Genomic DNA, 15,860 nt, shown 5'->3' with positions numbered 1-15,860 from the left:
TCTTCTTTATGGCTGAGTAATATTCATATTTACATATGTACATATGTATAAATATATATATATACACACACATGACATTTTATTTATTCATTCATCAATGGACACTTAGGTTGCTTCCATGTCTTGGCTATTGTAAATAATGCTGCAATGAACATTGTAGATATATTTTCAATTTTTGTTTCCTTCATATAAATACTCAAAAGTGAAATTGCTGGATCATATGGTAGTTGTATTTTTAATTTTTTGAGGACCCTACATACTGTTTTGAATAGTAGCTGCACCAGTTTACACTCCTACCAACAGCGCACAAGGTTCCCTTTTCTCCATATCCTCACCAACACTTGTTATTTCTTGTCTTTTTAATAAGTCATTCTAACAGGTGTGAGGTGATATGTCATTCTGCTTTTGGTTTGCATTTCCCTGATGATTAATGATGCTGAGCACCTTTTCATGTATCTGTTGGTCTGTATGTCTTCTTTAGAAAAATGTCTATTCAGAGCCACTGCCCATTTTTTAATCAGAGGATTTGATTTTTTGCTATTGAGTTGTATGTGTTGTTTATATATTTTGGATATTAACCCCTTATCAAACATATGATTTCTAAATATTTTCTCCCATTTTGTAGGTTGCCTTTTAATTTTATTGGTCGTTTCCCTTGCTTCTGAGAAGCTTTTTAGTTTGATGTAGTCCTACTTGTTTATTTTTGCTTCTGTTGCCTTTGCTTTTGGTGTCAAATCCAAAAAATTATCACCAAAACTGACATCAAAGAACTTACCCCCTATGTTTTCTTCTAGGAGTTTTATGGTTTCAGGTCTTATGTCCAAGTCTTTAATCCATTTTGAGTTAATATTTGTGTAGGGTGTAAGATAGTGGTGCAGTTTCATTCTTTTGCATGTGGCTGTCCAAGGTGCCTTTTTCTTGATTTAGCTTTTTTTTGTTTACTATAAACTTTTGACTACATACCAGAGTTCTTAAAAAGTTGACTCTGATAGATTTTTGATCAGTTATTCAGTGTGTCTTTTGAGGAATGGGCTCTTGGCACTAACTACTCCACCATTTTTGCTTACCCTCTGATTCTTTTAAAATATGACAAATGCATTTTTATCCTCCAGTGGCAGCTAGAGTAGCCAACTCTGGACCTCTTTTGTGGTAGCCTATTCAAAAAACCATGAGAACCTCAGCTTGATGCCTGAGCTATCATATTGAATGGGATGTCTCTAGTGAGTGTCAGTCCAATCCAAAATTTTGATTCTCATTCACTTGGTAAAGAACCTTCAAAATCCACACTCACGTATTCCTTCCAGAATATCTTCCTATATTCATTAGAAAATCCTGGAATTGTTTTCTGGGTGGAATTCCTTTTATTCTTACTCTATTTATTAATATTACTCTCTGGATATATAGTTTTTTATTGTTTAATTTTTTGTTTCTTGCAGTAACATTGGTTTATAACATGGTATAAATTTCAGGTGTACATCATTAGACATCTATTTCTGCATGGATTACATCATGGTCACCACCTAAATACTAAATACAACCCATCACCACACACATGTGCCGAATTATCCCTTTTGCCCTACTCGCTCCCCACTTCCCCTCTAGTAATCACCAATACAATCTCTGTCTCTATGTGTTTGTTTGTTGTTGTTATTATCCACTAATTAATGAAGGAAATCATACGGTATTTGACCGTCTCCCTCTGACATATTTCACTTTGCATAATACCCTCAATGTCCATCCATGTTGTCACAAATGCCTGGATTTCATCGTTTCTTATGGCTGAGTAGTATTCCATTGTGTATATATACCACATACTCTTTATCCATTCATCCCTTGATGGGCACTTAGGTTGCTTCCAAGTCTTGGCTATTGTGAATAATGATGCTGCCATGAACACAGGGATGCATGTATCCTTACGCATTGGTGTTTTCAAGTTCTTTGGATAAATACCCAGCAGTAGAATAGCAGGATCATATGGTAGTTCTATCCTTGATTTTTTGAGGAATCTCCATACTGTTTTCCATAGTGGCTGCACCAGTTTGCACTCCCACCAGCAGTGTATGAGAGTTCCGTTCTCTCCACATCCTCTCCAACACATATTGTTTCGTGTCTTGTTAATTATAGCCATTCTGATGGGCATGAGGTGATATCTCATTGTAGTTTTGATTAGCATTTCCCTGATAGTTAATGCTTTTGAACATCTTTTCATGTGTCTGTAGGCCATCTGTATATCTTCTTTGGAGAAATGTCTGTTCAGGTCATTTGCCCATTTTTTAATTGGGTTGTTAGTTTTTTTGTTGTTGAGATGCATGAGTTCTTTATATATATTGGAGATTAAGACCTTATCAGATGTATGGTTTGCAAATATCTTCTCCCAATTGTTGTCTTTTCGTTTTGTTGATGGTTTCCTTTGCTGTGCAGAAGCTTTTTAGTTTGATGTAGTCCCATTTGTTCATTTTTTCTATTGTTTCTCTTGCTGGGTCAGACATGGTGCTTGAAAATATGTTGCTAAGACTGATGTTGAAGAGCGTAGTGCCTATGTTTTCTTCTAGAAGTTTCATAGTTTCAGGTCTTACATTCAAGTCTTTAATCCATTTTGAGTTAATTTTTTGTGTATGGTGTAAGGTAAGGGTCTACTTTCATTTTTTTGCATGGGGCTATCCAGTTTTCCCAACACCATTTGTTGAAGAGACTTTCTTTTCTCCATTGTATGTTCTTGGCTCCTTTGTCAAAGATTAGCTGTCCATACAAGTGTGGGTTTATTTCTGGGCTTTCGATTCTATTCCATTGATCAGTGTGTCTGTTTTTGTGCCAGTACCATGCTGTTTTGGTTACTATAGCTTTGTAGTATATTTTGAAATCAGGGAGTGTGATACCTCCAGCTTTGTTCTTTTTTCTCAGGACTCCTTTAGCTATTCGGGGTCTTTTGTTGTTCCATATAAATTTTAGGATTCTTTGTTCTGTGAAAAATGTTGTTGGAACTTTGATAGGGATTGCATTGAATCTATAGATTGCTTTAGGAAGTATGGACATCTTAACTATGTTAATTCTTCCAATCCAAGAGCATGGAATATCTTTCCATTTATTTGTGTCTTCTTCAATATCTTTCAGCAATGTTTTATAGTTTTCAGTGTGGAGATCTCTCATCTCTTTGGTTAAGTTTATTCCTAGGTATTTTATTCTTTTTGTTGCAATTGTAAATGGGATTGTCTTCTTAATTTCTCTTTCAGCTGCTTCGTTGTTAGTGTATAGAAATGCAACTGATTTTTGTATGTAGATTTTATACCCTGCAACTTTACTGTATTCTTTTATTACTTCTAAAAGTTTTTTGGTGGATTCTTTAGGCTTTTCTATATATAAAATGATGTCATCTGCAAATAGTGACAGTTTCACTTCTTCCTTTCCAATGTGAACCCCTTTTATTTCTTTCTCTTGCCTGATTGCTCTGGCTAGGATTTCCAGTACTATGTTAAACAGGAATGGTGGCAGTGGGCATCTTTGTCTGGTTCCTGTTCTTAGAGGGATAGCTTTCAGTTTTTCACCATTGAGGATGATATTAGCTGTGGGTTTGTCATATATGGCCTTTATCATGTTGAGGTACTCTCCTTCAATACCCATTTTATTCAGAGTTTTTATCAGAAATGGATGCTGTAGCTTGTCAAATGCTTTCTCTGCATCTATTGAGATGATCATGTGATTTTTATTCTTCATGTTATTAATGTGGTGTATTACGTTGATTGATTTGCGAATGTTGGACCATCCCTGCATGCCTGGAATAAATCCCACTTGATCATGGTGTATAATCTTTTTAACGTATTGTTGTATGTGATTTGCTAGTATTTTGTTGAGGATTTTTGCATAGATGTTCATCAATGTTATTGGCCTGTAATTTTCTTTTTTTGTGTTGTCCTTGTCTGGCTTTGGCATCAGGGTATTGTTGGCTTCGTAGAATGAGTCAGGGATCTTCCCACGCTCCTCAATTTTTTGCAATATTTTCAGAAGGATGGGTGTTAAGTCTTCTTGGAATGTTTGGTAGAATTCACCAGGGAAGCCGTCTGGTCCTGGACTTTTATTTTGGGGGAGGTTTTTGATTACTGTTTTGACCTCCTTACGGGTCTCTTCAAATTCTTACTTACTTAGAGTAATTCTCCTTACTTGGTCTATTCAAATTCTCCACTTCTTCTTGATCCAGTTTTGGAAGGTTGTATGATTCTAAGAATTTATCCATTTCTTCCAGATGGTCGAATTTGTTCGCATATAGCTTTTCATAGTATTCTCTTATAATCTTTTGTATTTCTGTGGCGTCTGTTGTAATTTCCCTTCTTTCATTTCTGATTTTTCTTATTTGTGCCTTCTCTCTTTTTTTCTTGTTGTGTCTAGCTAAAGCTTTGTCAATTTTGTTTATCATTTCAAAGAACCAGGTTTTATTATTTTTTCTATTGTTATTTTAGACGCTATTTCATTTATTTCTGCTCTGATTTTTATTATTTCCCTTCTTCTACTGATTTTGGGCTTTGTTTGTTCTTCTTTTTCCAGTTCCTTTAGGAGCCTTGTTAGATTGTTTATTTGAGATTTTTCTTGTTTGTTGAGATAGGCCTCTATTGCTATAAAATTCCCTCTTAGAACTGCTTTTGCTGTATCCCATAAATTCTTGCATGTCCTATTTTCATTTTCATTCGTCACCAGGTATTTTTTTATTTATCCTTTGATTTCTTCATTGACCCAGTCGTTGTTCACTAGCATTTTGTTTAATCACCACATATTTGTGGCTTTTCTGATTTTCTTCTTATAGCTGATTTCTAATTTCATACCGTTGTGGTCAGAAAAGATGCTTGGTATTATTTCAATCTTCTTAAATTTATAGAGACTTGTTTTGTGGCCTAATATGTGATCAATCCTGGAGAATGTTCCATGTGCATTTGAGAAGAACGTGTATTCTTCGGTTTTTGGATGGAATGCTCTGTATATATCTACTAGGTCCATCTGTTCTAGTGTGTCATTTAAGGCCAATGTTTCCCTATTGTTCTTCTATTTGCATGATCTATCCGTTGGTGTAAGTGGAGTGTTAAATTCCCCTACTATTATTGTGTTACTGTCTATTTCTCTTATTAAGTCTGTTAATAATAGCTTTATATATTTAGGTGCACCTACATTGTGTGCGTGGATATTTGCAAGTGTTATATCCTCTTGCTGGATTGTTCCCTTGATCATTATGTAATGCCATTCTTTGTCTCTTTTTAAAGTTTTTGTTTTAAAGTTTATTTTGTCTTATATGAGTACTGCTACCCCGGCTTTCTTTTCATTGCCATTTGCGTGGTGTATCTTTTTGCATCCCTTCACTTTCAGTTTGTGAGTGTCTTTAGGTCTGAAGTGTGTCTCTTGTATGCAGCATATATATGGGTCTTGTCGTTTTATCCAGTCAGCCACCCTATGCCTTTTAATTATAGCATTTAGTCCATTGACGTTTAAAGTAGCTATTGATAAGTATGTACTTATTGCCATTTTTTAACTTTTTTTCTCAGTAGTTTAGTAGTCCTTCTCTGTTCATATCGCCTTCTATACACAATTGATGGTCTCTTTAGTTTGACCTCTGTCTAAAGCTCTACTCTTTAACTCCCCTCCTCCTTCATTTTATGTTTTTGATATCAGATCTAACATTTTTTTTGTGCATTTGTATCCATTACCCTCTTATCATGGAAAAAGATAATTTTTCCTATTTGTGGTCTTCTCTTTTCCCCTTAAATCAGTCCCTTAACATTTCTTGTAGCACTGGTTTCTTGGTGACAAACTCCTTTAATTTTTGCTTGTCTGGGAAATTTTTGATCTCTCCTATCATTTTGAATGATAACCTTGCTGGGTAGAGTATTCTTGGCTGTAAGTTTTTTCCTTTTAGCACTTTAAATATATCATGCCACTCTCTTCTAGCCTGTAAGGTTTCTGCTGATTAGTCAGCTGATAGCTTTATGGGGTTTCCTTTCTATGTAACTTGTCTTTTCTTGTGGCTTTTAGGATTCTCTCTTTATCTTTAATTCTGGACATTTTGATTATGATGTGTCTTGGTTTGGGCTTCTTTAGGTTTATCTTGTTTGGGGCACTCTGTGCTTCCTGTACCTGGATGTCTGTTTCCTTCCTTAGGTTAGGGAAGTTTTCATCTATTATTTCTTGAAATAGACTCTCTGCCCCTTTGTCTCACTCTTCTCCTTTCAGGACACCTATAACACGGATGTTAGTGTGCTTGATGTTGTCCCAGATGTCCCTAAGACTGTCCTCACTCATTTTAATTCCATTCTCTTTTACCTGTTCATCTTCGGTATTTTCTTCTAGTCTTTCGTCCAGCATGCAGATCCTTTCTTCTGTATCCTATACTCTGCTTTTGAGTTCCTCTAGTGAATTTTTCATTTCCAGTATTGTATTCTTCATTTCTGATTGGTTCTTTTTTAAATCTTCCATTTCTTTTTTGACATTCTCACTGAGTTCATCTATTCTTCTCCCCACATCAGTGAGCATCCTTAACACTCTTTGTTTGAACTCTCTCTTGGGTAGGTTGCTCATTTCTGTTTCACTTAGTTCCTTTTCTGGGGTTTTGTCCTGTTCCCTTACTTGGAATGTATTCCTTTGCCTCCTCATTTTGCCTCTTTCCCTGTGCTTGTGACTACGTATTAAGTAGGTCAGCTACGTCTCCTTCTCTTGGATAGGTGACCTCATGTAAGTGATGTCCTAGGAGGCCTGCAGTGTGCTTCCCTCAGTTCTCAATGTTCCAGGGGTGACCCCTATGTAGGCTATGTGTGTCCTTCTGTTGTGGCCTGTTTGCTCTTCCTGTACGCGCCCAGGTTGGCCGAGTTATGTTTCTAGCCAGCTGTTGTAATGCTCAGCTGCTTGTAGTTGTTGTGGGCCCTTCAGTCTCTTTATCAGGTGTGGGGAGCCCCAGCACAGTTGGCTGCAAGTTCTAATACCACATTTGTTTTTCAGTATTTTTTTAAGTGGGTAGACCACCAGTTGGCAGGTCGGTAGGCTCAGGAGCCTACCATTGCTATAAGCCTCCAGCCTTTTGGTCTCTTGTCAGCTCTCTGAGGATTGCAGCTGTGTGTAGCTGGCTTCAGTCACAGGAGCACCCAATTATTTCAGGCTTTGTAAGGTGCGGCAAACCTTCTATGTGGGTCTTTCAGAAGCACAAGTCTTCTGCAGCTGACAAGCCCTCCCACCCACAGGTCCACACACACAGTCAACACAGTCCTGGCCTGTGTGCGTGCTGACCTCCTGAAGTGGACCCAGTCTCTCCACAGCAGGAGCCCCACACGTTCCACCACCACCCCACACTCTCCACCTGCTCCTTGTGCACACCATGCCCAACTTAAATGGTCTCAGTTGCCAGGCTGCAGAGAATCCAGTCACCAATCTATGCAGGCCCACAAGTTGCCTGAGGGCTTGTTGTTAGGTCGGGCTAGTCGCTAGGGTGGGCTGCCTGCGCTGGTTGTGCTGGATTAAATCGGTGCTCTAGTGAGTGGGGCATACCTGGGCTAGCAGGCCCCAGGGAGAACTCCAATGGCGTCTGTGTCAGCACGCCCACACCAGGCCACAACAATGGCCACCGCCAATGTCCCAGTCCCTGGAGAGGTCTCACCTCTCACCGAGATGCACTCAGGGCCTTTCAGGTGAGTCTCTTTTCACCAAAGCATGGTGTACCTTTCTTTCTGGTGATTTTAGGTTGCTTTCTGAAATGGGTGAGTTTGCGTGTGGGCCGTTTAAGAGCCAGATTTAATTTCTTTGTAAACCAGCTTTTCTGGGGGTACACCCCAATGTTTTAGTAGCAAGCAAAGTCAGATATTGTGCCACTCATCTCAATTAGGCTGAGTCCACAAAATGCCCACAGTGGGGGCTCTCCCTGTCTCAGTGCCCCACTCCTTCAGAGAGGGCTGCATACCTTTGGCCTGCTCCCAGGCGGCCGTGAGGCACTGCGGCTTGTGAAGGCGGTGTTTTTCCTCTTCAGAAGGGACTTTCTGCCTCTTCCACCTCCATTAGGATTGTTCTTTGTTGCAGGAGTTCCTCTTATTCAGTTTTCTGTTCTCTCTCTGGGGTAATTTTTTCACGAGTAGTTGTAAATTGGCTGTGTCCATGGGAGGATGTGAGTTCAGATTCTGCTTATGACTCCATCTTGACTTCTCCCTGTGTCACTTCTTGCACATCCATTTGTGGAGTTAGGAATTATACTTGTGTAGTTATACTACACATATGGTAAGCTTGGCCACAGAAAAACATTTCTGCCTCTATCCCAATTCTAATTTTGTAGGGGAGGGACTCTAAATAGCTCACCTGAGTCTTATGCCCACCTTGATCCAATCAACTATGATCATGAGAATAGTGTAATTATTATGGATAATAGGAATAGAGTAATATTGATCATTATGATCATAGGTATAGTCTTATATTGAAACATGGCCACTAGGAACCCACCCCCATGACCATGTAGATTGGGAATGTCATTTCCTAAAGGTAGTGTGCATCATCAGTTTAAAATATCCACTACAACACCACCATTGACTTCTCCCACTCAGTCAATTCAGAGGGTATCATCATATGCCTAATTATTATCTGGTCTCTTCAGCAGATTCAGTTTGAGTCATCTTCTAGAAGTGATGCAGCTCCAAAATCTGACTATTTGAATGCCAAGTCTCTCACTGTCGCACAGTTCCAAAGTTAATATCCTAAATACCCAAATCTTCCTCCTGACATGTACCACTGATATACACAACTCTAATTGGCCTTCCAGGGGTATGGGTAGATATCCCATACAGATATCTACTATACATGTTTCCCAAGAAAAAAATGTAAGGCTGGTGTTTCTAGAATCTTGACTACTAAAGGAGGTATTGAGATGAGTGGTCCTGTTCATTCTACAGCACATGGGTGGATTTTTTTTTCAATTGGGTATTTGAGGATTATTCATGGTTTCTGACTACCATCTGGTTTTGTATGTTTGTCCCACCCAGCCATTTCTGGGTGGAAATATCAGAAAAATATTTTTTTATTTTAAAGATAAATATAAATTTTATTTATCTGATATTTATGAGGAAATACCATATAAATAATCACTATCAATTAATCATTAATTGAATCAACAAATATTTATTAACTGCTTTCTACTACTAGATACTGGAATCAGTATTAAGTATACACTCCATCTAAATCCATCGATCTTAAACAACAAGGTTTTACATTGCACAAGCATCATTATACTGCAAATAATATGATAGCATCACTCTAAAATGCCATGAATATTTCCCCCTCACATTTAACATATAAATACCCTTCCCTTCTCACAAAGCTCACCAGAGAGGGATATATGTTGTTCAGTATATAACAGTATCATTATATTTCAAATAATGCAATGACATCAACATAAAATACTAATGATATTCTCTATCACATTTAACAATACAATCCCTCACCCCAGAAATCTCACTGGAAAGTTTAGACATTTTATACTCTAAAAGAGTATCATCAAAACAAAATAACATATGATGGCAAAATAAAATGTCAACTATCCTTCACCCTGTAACTTTTAAAACTTTTAGTCCCCTTCAATCAATTCAACCACTTCTTCAAAAATAAATTAAACCTCCAAAATATTTACAGAAAATCATCCTTCTTCCCCCTCCCATTATCTTCTCAGTCTTCTCAGATCCAACTACAGTACTTAAATTCCTAGTTGGAGCCCAGGTCTCTTCTTCAGTTGTAGATTGGAGAGCCCTCTGTATAAGGAATGAGCCCTGCTGTTACATTATTCCAACTCCAATCTCTCATGTGTCCTAAAATTTTCAAGTTTTCTGATCTGATACCAAGAATCTCCCTTCTGGCATCTACTCCTGCAGCAGATAACAACAAAAACATATTTCAAATAATGTATTTCTATACAAATCTCTTCCTACTGTCAAATCAGGCTCTGAATCCTCCAGATAAAGTCCAAACATACATGCAAGATTTTTTTATATAGCTTTCATTTAAAATGTTTAATCCCAAGGAGAATGATCTCATTCTCAAGAACTTGGTTTGATTCTGGGTCTCTTTAGCAACTGCACACTGAGATTTCTCCCACTGCGAGTGACAAAGCACCTCCAAAGCCTTTCATGATTTTCAGCTTTGTGAAGTTCAAAGAGCAGCTATCAGAGCATATAAGATTATAACATCAGTCCCACTCTCATGAGTGCTTGTAAACAAAACAAATTCCTGAACTAAATGTGATCCTTGAAGTGGTTAACACTCTAAAGCCCCATTTCTTACATAAGAGCATTTCCCAAGCAAAAGTGATATTCCTAGAACTACATTTTTGTTAGAAAAATAGTCCAGAACAGAAACTTGATGTTATTTGGACAAAAGGGAGAGAGAGAGAACCAAAGAGAAAAAATAAGTGCCAGTCAATTCATGACAGCTTCTCAGATTCTACAAAGTTTGACTTTAAATCTTCCACTTAAAATCCACCGCTCATTCAAAATACCTTCTCTCTTAAGAAGGGCACTAGGAAACACTCTTGTATTTTAGAAAAATTAAAAAATTTGCAATATTGCCACCTCTCTTTTCAGGTTTTTCATATGACCCCCGCCTTACACATACTACCCTTTAGTTTTCAGTTTACATATTTAAATCTATTTTCCACTGTGCCTGACATAATATTCATTTTGTCTTGCAACACACCCCTGCTTCCTCTGTTCCAGCCTTCTTTTTTTCTGAATTAAGACATGTATACAGGGACCTTTTAGGGTCTTTCCCTATTTATTTCCTAGACATGCTACTGGAAAATTAGCATTTATGGCAGTATATAGAAGTAATGCTTGGTGTCCAGATGCCCTTGGGACTTTGGTTTGTGAACAGTTCCTGGGCCAGTTGTTAGAATGTAGTAGCATGCTGACTGGCTGTTCCCCCTGGCAGATCTGATGAATGGCAGCTCTGGTGAGAAACACCTGGGTGGGACAAGCAAACATTACCAGATTGTAGTCAGAAACCACAAATAATTCTCACATGCCCAATTGAAAAAAATATCCTCCCATGTGCTGTAGAATAAACATGACCCCTACTCTCAACAGCACCCTTAGTAGTCAAGATTCTAGAAACACCAGCCTTTCAGGTTTTCTTAGGAAACAAGTATACTAGATACTTTTGAATTTTATAATAAGGAAGCCTATTTATATGGATTTCCTATTTTTATTTTCTGAAAGGTTGAATTGGACTGGCTTTGAGAGTGTTGCAGGGGATCTGTGGAAAGAACTTATGAATACACATTGATCACTTCTAGGTCTCCCTTGTATCTGATAATTAGCTTGTATCTTCCCATTTAGGTTAGTGCTAGCCTCCATTTGTATAGTGTATCCAAGCTTCTAATTCATACTTTAGTGGATTTAGGAAAAAAAGGTGACCCAGACAGTTGGGTGAAACTGAAGAGATCCTCTTACATGCAAGTATACTGTGTAGATCTGGAGTAGGAATACAAAACATCAGGTCTGATGAAATGTGCCAAATCAAGCCAGACATGCATATCCATAGTAACTGATCAAGCTTTTAAGTAGGCATGAATTGAGGATCAAAAGCCGAGGTGTGAAGCCAAATGAGGTTCAGAGATGTTAGAAACAAAGAGCAGCAGGTCTAAGCAGGAGAAGCAGTGCATATTATTCTCAAGAAAAGAGCATTTCACCTTCACCCACAGCTGACTTTTTACAAATTAATAGTTTGTGTTTGCTTGGACAAGTTAGTCCAATGAAGAGGCTGAGTTGAGATGAACATATGTCCCCAAGAAATGCTTCCCTAGGCAGAGTGGGGTTTTTACAGGTTTACCCATAGAAAGCCCTAATGCAATCTAATACATTCCTGGGGTGGTAGGGAGTTTCTATGACTACTTTTGTGATCTTGACCCCTTCCAGGGAACCAGGTACCAAAACTGGCCATTGTCTCACCATGATTATGGCATATTTTCCATGTTATAATTGTATTCTCTTACTTAGGTTGGATAAATTAGTAGGATATATGGTGGAGGGTCATACCAGATGAAGCATAGCATAAAAACTGGAATGAATGTTTATAAATTGGCATTCGTATATATTATAAAATTGTAGGGAGGGGAACCAAATGGGGTCTCCCATTTGGATACCCTTGCCCATGCCTTTGTATTGGTTAGAATACTCTTTATATGTCTCTATATGCTGTCAAGATATTGGTGAAACTAGGAGATACAAGGAGGTAGCAAGATTGGCAATCATAATTGCTCTGAAAGAGAATGTTCAGGTGCAGAAGTACAGTGAATTTTTATAAGGGAATATCATGGTAGTAAGATAGTTAGCCCAGCTGGATTATCATTAGGAGATATAGCAGCAGTCATCTTCCAGTACCTTGTTTGGTATAAGTGATCCTGGCATTAGTCTACAGATGTTTGGCAAGAGGATATAGATATGTGAGGCTTTCACCAGCAGGATTCAAATGTGCAATAAAAACAAAGGATATAAACTATGTACAGTAGTTAATATCTGGCAGTTGGAAATCCCATAAAAGTGAAAGACTTTCTTCAAGAATGAAGTATCCATGGCCTGTGCTGTAAAGGACATGAAAGAAATCAATTTTCATGGATAAGGTAACCATGGAGTTAGATTTCTTTTACGAACAAGATGGCCATTACTCGGTCAGAGAAAAAGGTGGAACGCTTTTTATTATCAAGGTAGCCATGGCTGGTACAGATACAGAAAGTGGAAGCCTTCTTTCATGAAAAAAGTAGCCATAGGCCATTGCAAATTGAAAGTGAAAGACGTGAACAAAGTAGCCATGGTCAATGCTGACAAAAAGAGAAGATTTGTTCATGAACCAAGTAGACACATTGGCTAGACCAGTAAAACAAATGGAAGATTTCTTTTTTGAACAAAGTAGCTATGTGGTCAGTACAAAGATGATGATGAAAGATTTATTTTGTGAAGCTATGATTGGTACAAATTGGGAGACCAAAGACATTTTATGATCCAAGTAGACATGACTAGTACAGACCAGAAAGCAAACCACAGTGAGGTTGATATAATAAAAACACCATAGATCGGATGGTTTATAAGCAACAGAAATTTATTTCTTATAGTTCTGGAGGCTAGGAAGTCCAAGATCAAGGCACAGGCAGATTTGGTGTTATGAGTTTTCCACCTTCAAGACTTAAGCACCTCGCAAAAGTCCCACCTCATAATACCATCACGTTGGGGGTTAGGATTTCAACATATGAGCTTTGGGGGGATGCAAACATTCAGACCATAGCACACATCTTTTGTAAACAAAGCATTACCAATTGTGCTGACAAAGAGGTGAAAGTCTTCTTTCCTAAACAAGATAACCATGGCCAATACAAGGAGCAATAGAGAAGACTTTTTAATAAAAAATGTACTCGTTGTCATTATAGGCATGGAAGGTTGAGCAAGAATACATGAACAAAGAATTTTTTGTGTGTGTGAGGAAGATCAGCTCTGAGCTAACATCTGACAATCCTCCTCTTTTTGCTGAGGAAGACTGGCCCTGGGCTAACATCCATGCCCATCTTCCTCCACTTTATATGGGACGCCGCCACAACATGGCTTGACAAGCAGTGCGTCGGTGCGCACCCGGGATCCAAACCGGCAAACCCCAGGCTGCCACAGCCAAGCGCACGCACTTAACCATTTGTGCCACTGGGCCGGCCCCATGAACAAAGAACTTATGGCTGGAGCTCTTTATATATTTTTTCTTGTTGATTTTCAACAATATATAATGTGTAAAAATAATACCAGCCAACACTTCTAGTACTTTAGTTTTAGGTGTTTTACATACATTATTGTATTTAATCTTGAAAACAACCTAGGAAGTAGGTATTATTGCTGTTGTTATCCCCATCTTACAGAGGAGAAAACTGAGGCATGAGGTAATTAAATGAATTGCTCAAGATTATGCAGTTAGTAAGTGATGGAGCCATACTTCAAATCCCAGCAGTATAACTGTAGACATTCTACTCCTAACCACTTTATGATACTTTCTATGCAGGGAAGTGGGAGATTTATATAGTGAAAAAAAACTAGCCATGGCAAGTTCAAAGAGGGAGAGAGGAGACTACTTATCACAGCAAAGCAGCTATGACTGAAGCACATAGGGAAGTTGAAGACTTCTTTCATGAATAATGGAGCCATGCTTGGGGAAGACAAGAAAGTAGGAATATGTATGTAGAGTGTGGGTGTGTGGGTGTGTGAGGTGGGAAAGAAGGGAGAATTTGTCTCAGCAAGGTCATAGAGATGGAACACTTTTTCCTAAATAAGGTAGTTATGTCCCTTGCAAGCGTGAAAAGAGTTCTTTAGTTAATAAATTTGCTATGGCTAGTGAAGATCGAGAGGTTGGAGATAGAAGATGTGTTTACTAAGTACGTTGTCTATGGATATTGCAAAAGAAATATGAAAGATTTATTTCATGAACAAGGTGGTCAGCTATGACAAGTTTAAATTGTGAATTAGAAGACTTCTTGAATGAGCAAAGTAGCCATAGCTGGGCAGATAAGAGGGACAGAAGACTACTCTTTTGGACAAGTGACCATTGCTAATGCAAAGAAAGATATAGGAAAACTTTCTTTAAGAATGAGGTAACCATGCCTAATTTAGAGAACAAAACAATCATTGCTGGGATGCTTAGAGACTAGGAAGACTTGTTTCATTATTTAAAAAAAACAAAAGGAAACGTATGCCCAGTCCAGACATAGTGATATAAGACTTTTCATTAATAAACTAACTATAGATGAAGCAGGCAGGCATGAAGGGTGGAAGACTTCAGTCATGAACAAAATAGTCATTGCTGTGACAGCCATCAAGATGAAATAAATTTTGTTAATTAAATTGCTATAACCAGAACATACAAGGAAATGGAAGACTTTCATCAATAAGGTAGGCATCTCTAAGGTAAATGGGGCAGTGGGATGATAAGAGTTGAAAATGATATACCTGCAGCCACTGCAGAAAAAAAATCAAAATTTTCCTTTAAGAGTTTCCTTTTTTTCTGAACAAAGTAGCCCTGACCAATGAAAATTGGGAGATGGAAAATTTCTATCCTGAATCATGTTGTCATTGCCAATGTAAATAAAAATGTCAAAGGCTTATAAATAAAGCATCTGTAGCATTTGAGGCTAGAGAAATAGAATGATTATTTAATTAAAAGGGGGGGAACTTCCCATGCTTAATCCAGACATGGAAGTAGAATAAGTACTCAAAGAAACAATGGCTAAAAATTTTACAATTTTAGCAAAATCATAAGGCTACAGATAAAAGAAGCTGAATGAACCCAAAGAAATCTATGCTGAGATACATCATTATCAAGCTCATAAAAACTAGAGAAAAAAACGTTGACACACCTGTCAGAATGGCTATTATCAAAAAGACAATAAATAACAAGTGTTGGTGTGTCTGTGGAGAGAAAGGAACCCTCGTACACTTTGTGGGAATGTAAATTTCCACTATGGAAAACAGTATGAAGGTCCCTCAAAAGATCAAAAACAGAACTACCATATAGTCCAGCAATTCCACTTCTGGGTATTTACCCAAAGAAAATGAAAACACTAATTCAAAAAGATATATGCACCCCTATGTTTATTGTAGCATTATTTACAATAGCCAAAATAGCAAAGCAACCTAAGTGTCCATTGCACTGTTGGTAGGAATGTAAATTGGTACAGCCACTGTGGAAAACAGTATGGAGGTACCTCAAAAAATTAAAAATAGAACTACCATGTGATCCAGCAACCCCACTTCTAGGTGTATACCTGAAGGAAATGAAATTACTATCTTGAAGAGATATCTGCATTCCCATGTTCTTTGCAGCATTATTCACAATAGCCA

The 15,860-nt window shown here is 37.9% G+C and overlaps 1 long non-coding RNA gene across 2 annotated transcripts in view; it reads right to left on the bottom strand.

Annotated features, from left to right (window-relative positions):
* LOC106803826 (uncharacterized) overlaps positions 1-15,860 on the bottom strand; it is a 136,465-nt gene that overhangs the window by 4,272 nt on the left and 116,333 nt on the right. The window contains exon 5 of one of the 2 annotated variants that reach the window (XR_015550508.1): positions 9,108-10,955. The exons of the other annotated variant lie outside the window; for it this stretch is intronic. This is a non-coding gene — a long non-coding RNA (uncharacterized LOC106803826). Of the gene's footprint in view, positions 1-9,107; positions 10,956-15,860 lie in introns of those variants that run through there. 2 annotated transcript variants of the gene reach the window in all.

The sequence above is a fragment of the Ceratotherium simum genome, chromosome X, assembly GCF_057802395.1.
Source record: "Ceratotherium simum simum isolate JZ-2026a chromosome X, ASM5780239v1, whole genome shotgun sequence".
Taxonomy (NCBI): Eukaryota; Metazoa; Chordata; class Mammalia; order Perissodactyla; family Rhinocerotidae; genus Ceratotherium; species Ceratotherium simum.
This window is presented reverse-complemented; position numbering and strand designations above follow the sequence as displayed.